The following is a 6,000-nucleotide window of genomic DNA, read 5'->3' as shown; positions in this document are numbered from 1 at the left end:
GGCTCATGTTGGTTGCTTCTTATCCCTCCCAAGTGGTTCTTTCAGAAAAACTGGGAGGCAAAAAAAGAATGAGGCAGCTTCCTGGAAATAGCTGGTTTTCTTCCATTGTATGACAGTACCCACAGTGTGAATATGTTAGCATCAGAAAGCTCTTTCCATTTCCCCATTCTCCCCAAGGTCCTTCCCTATTCCACATGTAGTCATCAGTCATTTGGGATTTCTTTAACTTCTCTAGTCAAGGCACTAAAACTGTTTTGTCAGCACTGTCAGAGCAGAGGTAAGTAGTGAGGTTTCAGAGTCACTAAGATCCCTGGTTTGTAACTGGGATGGTGCTGGCAAATACTTGCCATGCTCTCTTGCATGCCAGGACTCCAGTAGATTTGGGGATACAAAGTGAAGTAAACCCTGTTCCTGCCTTGAATGAGCCTTTAGGCTGGTAACTCAGTGTTTTATCCACCTTGAGACTTTGAGTAAGCTGTTGACTCCTCTGAGCCTCATTTTCCTCACTTAGACAGTGGATTGGTGGCATGAGAAAGGGGGTCATTCTCTTGGGCTCTCCCACCTCTTCTTACCTTCTCTTATATTGAGAATGGGAGGAAAGTTGTTTTTAAAGGTTTAATCTTTCTTTGTAGATTTTTAAGCATAAAACTGGCTCTACCTTTCATCATCCTCAAAAATATTTATTTCAGCCATTAGATTAATTCAACAGAACACAACCGACATGAAATTTGTTTCCATCTTTTTATTTATTTATTTATTTATTTTTGCAGTACTGGAGTTTGAACTCAGGGCCTACACCTTGAGTCATTCCACCAGCTCTTTTTTGTGATAGTTTTTTTCGAGATAGTGTTTTTCGAACTATGTGCCCGAGCTGGCTTCAAACCATGATCCTCCTCATCTCTGCCTCCTGAGTAGCTAGGATTTACAGACATGAGCCACTGGCGCCTGGCAAATGCATTACTAACTTTTTTTTTTTCTTTTGGCAGCACTGGGTTTTGAACTCGGCCTCACGCTTGCTAGGCATGCCTTACTTCTTGAGCCACTCTATCAGCAGTTTTCGATGTTCTTGAATCCTTCCAGCGAAAGGCCAAACCTGTGAATGTAGATATTTGTGAACACTCCTCCACTTAGGCAGTAGTAACAGATCCCCTGCACAGAACTGGGAGCACCCTTTCCTTCACAAAATAGCAACAACAGGACTAAAAACAGCTATAAAGTGTCAATTATACATTCTGAGTTCATGAGGGAAATGAAGAACTAAGTGGTTATTGTTTTCATTTCCTTGTTGGAGATAAATTTGCACTTTTGGTCTTTGTCTTCATCTGAGTTAGAACTCATTCAGCATAACCAAAGATAGCTGAATACAGATCCTTTATCATTTGCAAGGTGATAAGTAATGAGACAGAGCCTGGAGGTACAGTTCAGTGGCAGAGTACGTGCCTAGCATGTGTGAGGTCTTGGATTTGATCCCCAGCACTGCAAAACAATAAAAATAAATGATAATGAGACAGGATCTTCATGTGCTGTCACAGTGCATCGGGAAAAGACCATAAGGAAAATGGACACGTGTCCTGGGCAGTGTGTGGTCAAACTTAAGAGCCTGGGATGGGAACCCACTGGCTGGGTCTGAGCCCCTGTTTGGTCCCAGTAGCATGAGCCAAGATCTGAGTCTCAATTTCATACCGTAAGTGGCAGGTCTAACAGGACCAACTTCAAAGGGTTGTTGGAAATAAGACAATGACTGTAAACACTTGACATGGTGTCTAGCACACAAACGCTGGCCTTAGTGATGGTCAAAATCACATCCTGCCTGAGTTCTTGGGCTGTGCAGTATTCTACCTCCTAAGAGCCTTCTAAATTTCCTGTCTTAGGCCAGCAGTTCTCAAATGAATTGATCACAAGAACCATTCGTAAACTTAAAAATTATTGAGGACCCTTTTTGTTTTATGTGGGTTATATCTATTGAGATTTACCATATTAAAATTAAGCTCAGTACGGGTGGGAGATCTAGCTCAGGGGTAGAGCATGTGCTTACCATTCAAGAGGCCCTGGGCCCAATCCCCAGCATACCCCCTCCCAAATTAAACCTGATACAATGTTAAAACATCTGTTCATTTAAAATTAACAATGAAAATAGCTGTATTTTCCTAAACAAAACATACTTTGTTTTGCAAAAACATGTTTTACTTTTTTTTTTTTTTGCAAATATCTTTAATAACTGGCATAATAGAAGCTATCTGGATTCTCACATTTGCTTTTGTTTTTGATCTGTTGGAATATGTTGTTTTGGCTGATGGATATGAAGCAAATCCAAGCTCACTCAGATTTGTAGTTGAAATGGAGGAGTATTTTAATAGCCTTTTCTGACACACCAAAAACTAACAAGTAGTCCCATCCATCCCTCCCTTCCTCCCTTCCTCCTCCCTCCTCCCTCCCTCCATCCATCCCTCCCTTCCTCCACCCTCCCTCCCTCCCTCCTCCATCCCTCCCTCCCTTCCTTCTCCCTCCTCCCTCCTCCATCCATCCCTCCCTTCCTCCTCCCTCCTCCATCCCTCCCTCCTTTCCTTCTCCCTCCTCCCTCCTCCATCCATCCCTCCCTCCCTCCTCCCTCCCTCCCTCCCTCCTCCATCCATCCCTCCCTCCCTCCTCCCTCCTCCATCCATCCCTCCCTTCCTCCCTCCCTCCTCCCTCCCTCCCTCCCTTCCTTCCTTTTTTACATTCTTTCATTTTGCTATGTGGCCCAGGCTTGTCTTGGGCTCATGATTCTCTTACCTCAGCCTCCTAGGGAACTGAGATTACAGGCATGGAGTTTCTTAAAGATTCTTTATAGTGTGGAATCTGAAGCTGCATCAATGGAATTTCATAGTCTGTTACACTAAAAATCTTCTGGTCTATCTTGCACATTGTGAAGCGTTTTTTTTTAAACCATATATGACTTTTAGATCCTCACATATTAGTTGTTTGGAAAATATTGTTAACTGTGATATGCACATCTTCCAAATGTTGACACATTTCATTATGCTGTTGCGGGAATCTCAAGCTGAGGTATGGGACACTGAGGCAGTTTAGCAGGAAGCAATGTTTTATTTTGCCAGCACAGACTCAGCAGACTCGTGTCCAAAGGCTGAGCCCCAAGAACAAAGGGATCTCACCTTATATACCCTTGCAAGCAGGTTACAGAACCAAAAAGCAAAGCCCAACCCACATATGGTTGCATGTGACTTCATTGGCTATTTCATTCCCCCAGTGCTATGTGACCTTTTTAAAAGTTTTATCTCTGATATGTCTTCCCTTCCCCCTGCCTAATTATCAGAACACAGCTTTCTGAGGCCAGAGGTAAGGCCAGTGGATGTTGATTTGCACAAATACCTGCATTTGACAGGGCAGGGAAAGAACATCTGGTTCCACTGCTGTACTGCTTACAGAGGCTTACTGAGAGGGCCTCGAAAATGCTGCAACTCTGGCTGTTGCCCTGAACCTACAGTCCATGGCCAAAGCAGGTCCTAAGAGAAACTTTGCCAAGCTCTGGGACCTTCTGCCCCCACTCATTTCAGGTGGACACTTCAGTTGAAGGAAACAGGAGGATAGAAAAGGCCTGGTAGTTGCTCCATCTCCGGGCATGCTACACTGTGGGATGCTGAGGCCTTGCACCTGGGCAGGCACTCCCACAGTAGCAGCAGGGAGGATCACCACAGTTCCTGGTGCTACTATGCTAGGCATTTCCCACTGGTGGTTGCCCCTGCACTTTGTCTATGTACTGCTGCCAGGACTGGGTGCGAGTGTCAGAGGGGGTGTTGTGGTTTGTGCAACTGCTTCTCCCATTGAAATATCTGGGTCAATACCACTATCTTCTTAAAGAAAAGTACTTTAGACTCCTCACACTGCCCTCTCCTCCAGGTCCTTCATGCTCCAAAGGCAACAAAGGATTCTGAAAACTCTGTTGCTCAGCAAACTAGAAACGGTGTGTCAGATTCTTACTTATTTGCCTACAGCTGCAAAACTAACCAGATGGTTCAGAATGCTTCCCCTGTGTAGACATGTGGTCAGAATAAATCTGCTCACCCAGATGGCCCATTTCCCACTTCCTGTGCCCTCTCCTGACATAGCCCTTCAGAGTCAAACTTTGCAAAGATTGGTTCTATGCTTGCATTCTGTGCTTTCTGTGCTTTCATTTTTGGTTGCAATCTGACTCCATTGTCTGAGACTCCTTTCATAAGTCATCATTGATCTTCAAGCTGTCAAATTCAGTGACAGTGTCCTGTCTTTTTGGACCACAAGGTGGCATTCGACATTGTTATCCCCTTCTCTTTTAAACTCTTACTTTAATATGCTTGCACTCTTGCCACTCTCAACACAATCTTCTGCAGCACTTGACTGTCTCATGCATGGAGGTTCTTCTAATTGTCCTTCAGTTATGTTGCTGCCACTGCTAGTGGCCTGATTCTTTTCTTTTTCGCTATACTTTTCTGCCTACATATGTTCTCATTGAGTGAAAACATGTCTCTGCTTTCCTTCTAGTACCCACTGCTTGCAACTCCTTATATCCAGCTCAAGCATTCCTGTTGGGCTCTGACGTACAGAATATACTCTCTCTTTTTGACATTTATATCTGAATGATGGTTGGATCATAGTCAACATGAACTTAGGCCTCTTCCATCTGTACTCTCCTGGTTGAAAGTCCAGTCTTTCATCCACTGACCTAGTATTTCAGTCATTCTAGACTCTGCCTCTTTTTTTTTTTCATCTCTTCAGAATTTAATTTCACTACTTAAAAGAATTTTTGGCCCCTTTTCCTGTCCTAATACACAGGCACAATCAAAATTTAGGATGTCATTGCTTTTTGTTGGATTATTGTTCTCTCAGCTTTTATAGCCTTTTCTGCTGCCTGACCTCAACCAGAGTGATGTTTCTCAAATGGTAAATCTGTTTGTCAGGTCACCTTTCTTCTTAGAACCCTTTAGGGTCCCATCACTTTCAGGATGAAGGTCAAGTTCCTCAGCCTGGCCCACAAGGCCCATGATTATATTCTGACATCACATTCTTCTTGTCTATGGGAACACAGACAAGTTCCTAAATATTTATATGCTCCAGTTTCCTCTTCTTATAAAACAGATATACAAATAGTGCATATATGGTCAGAATGCATTAAATGAGATGGAGCATATAAAATACTTATACGGTCCCTACAATATAGGAACCAATTTGTTTTTATTTTTACATAATGACCAGCACATAGGTAGCACTAGGCTATTATTATCATCACCATCATTATTCTTTTACTCTCACCTCCCTTCTCTCCTGCCTTTGGCCATACTGGTTCACTTGATATTTCTGAATACAATCTATGGTTTCATTCTTCTGGGCTTCCTTTTCCCTGTTCTTAATCTGGCTGATAGGCACTTAGTTTTTAATCACTCTTCCTACGTCACTTCCTCCAGGAAGCCTTTGGCCTTCCTAGTCCAATCTCTTCAGCTTCCCTGTTCTCCTTGTTGATATATGCATATCAGCACTTAATAAACTGCATTGTGCTTGATTACATATCTGACTCTCCTACAATTCTGTGAGTTCCTTAGAGGCAGGATACAGTTTTGTATCCTCAGTTCCAAAAAAAGGACTTGACACTGTTGAACTATGTATTCAATAAGCAATTGTTGGCTTGGTGTAGGTGGCTCACACCTGTAATCCTAGATATTCAGATGCAGAGATCAAGAGGATCATGGTTTGATGCCAGCTCCAGGCAATTAGTTTTCAAGACCCTATCTCAAAAATACCCAACACAGAGAATGGCTGGCAAAGTAGCTCAAGTGGTAGCACACCTGCCTAACAAGCATAAGGCCCTGAGTTCAAACCCCAAAATAAAACTGCAAAAAATAAATGATTGTTGGATAAATAAAAAATGAGTCATTTTCCTTTATTAGGCTCTCAGAGATTCTAGGCCACCAGTACTTCAGAAAAATACCATTATTAAACAATTATTCCTATGTCATTTCTTCCTCTATT

Source organism: Castor canadensis, chromosome 12, assembly GCF_047511655.1.
Source record: "Castor canadensis chromosome 12, mCasCan1.hap1v2, whole genome shotgun sequence".
NCBI lineage: Eukaryota > Metazoa > Chordata > Mammalia > Rodentia > Castoridae > Castor > Castor canadensis.
Note: the sequence above shows the minus strand (reverse complement) of the source record.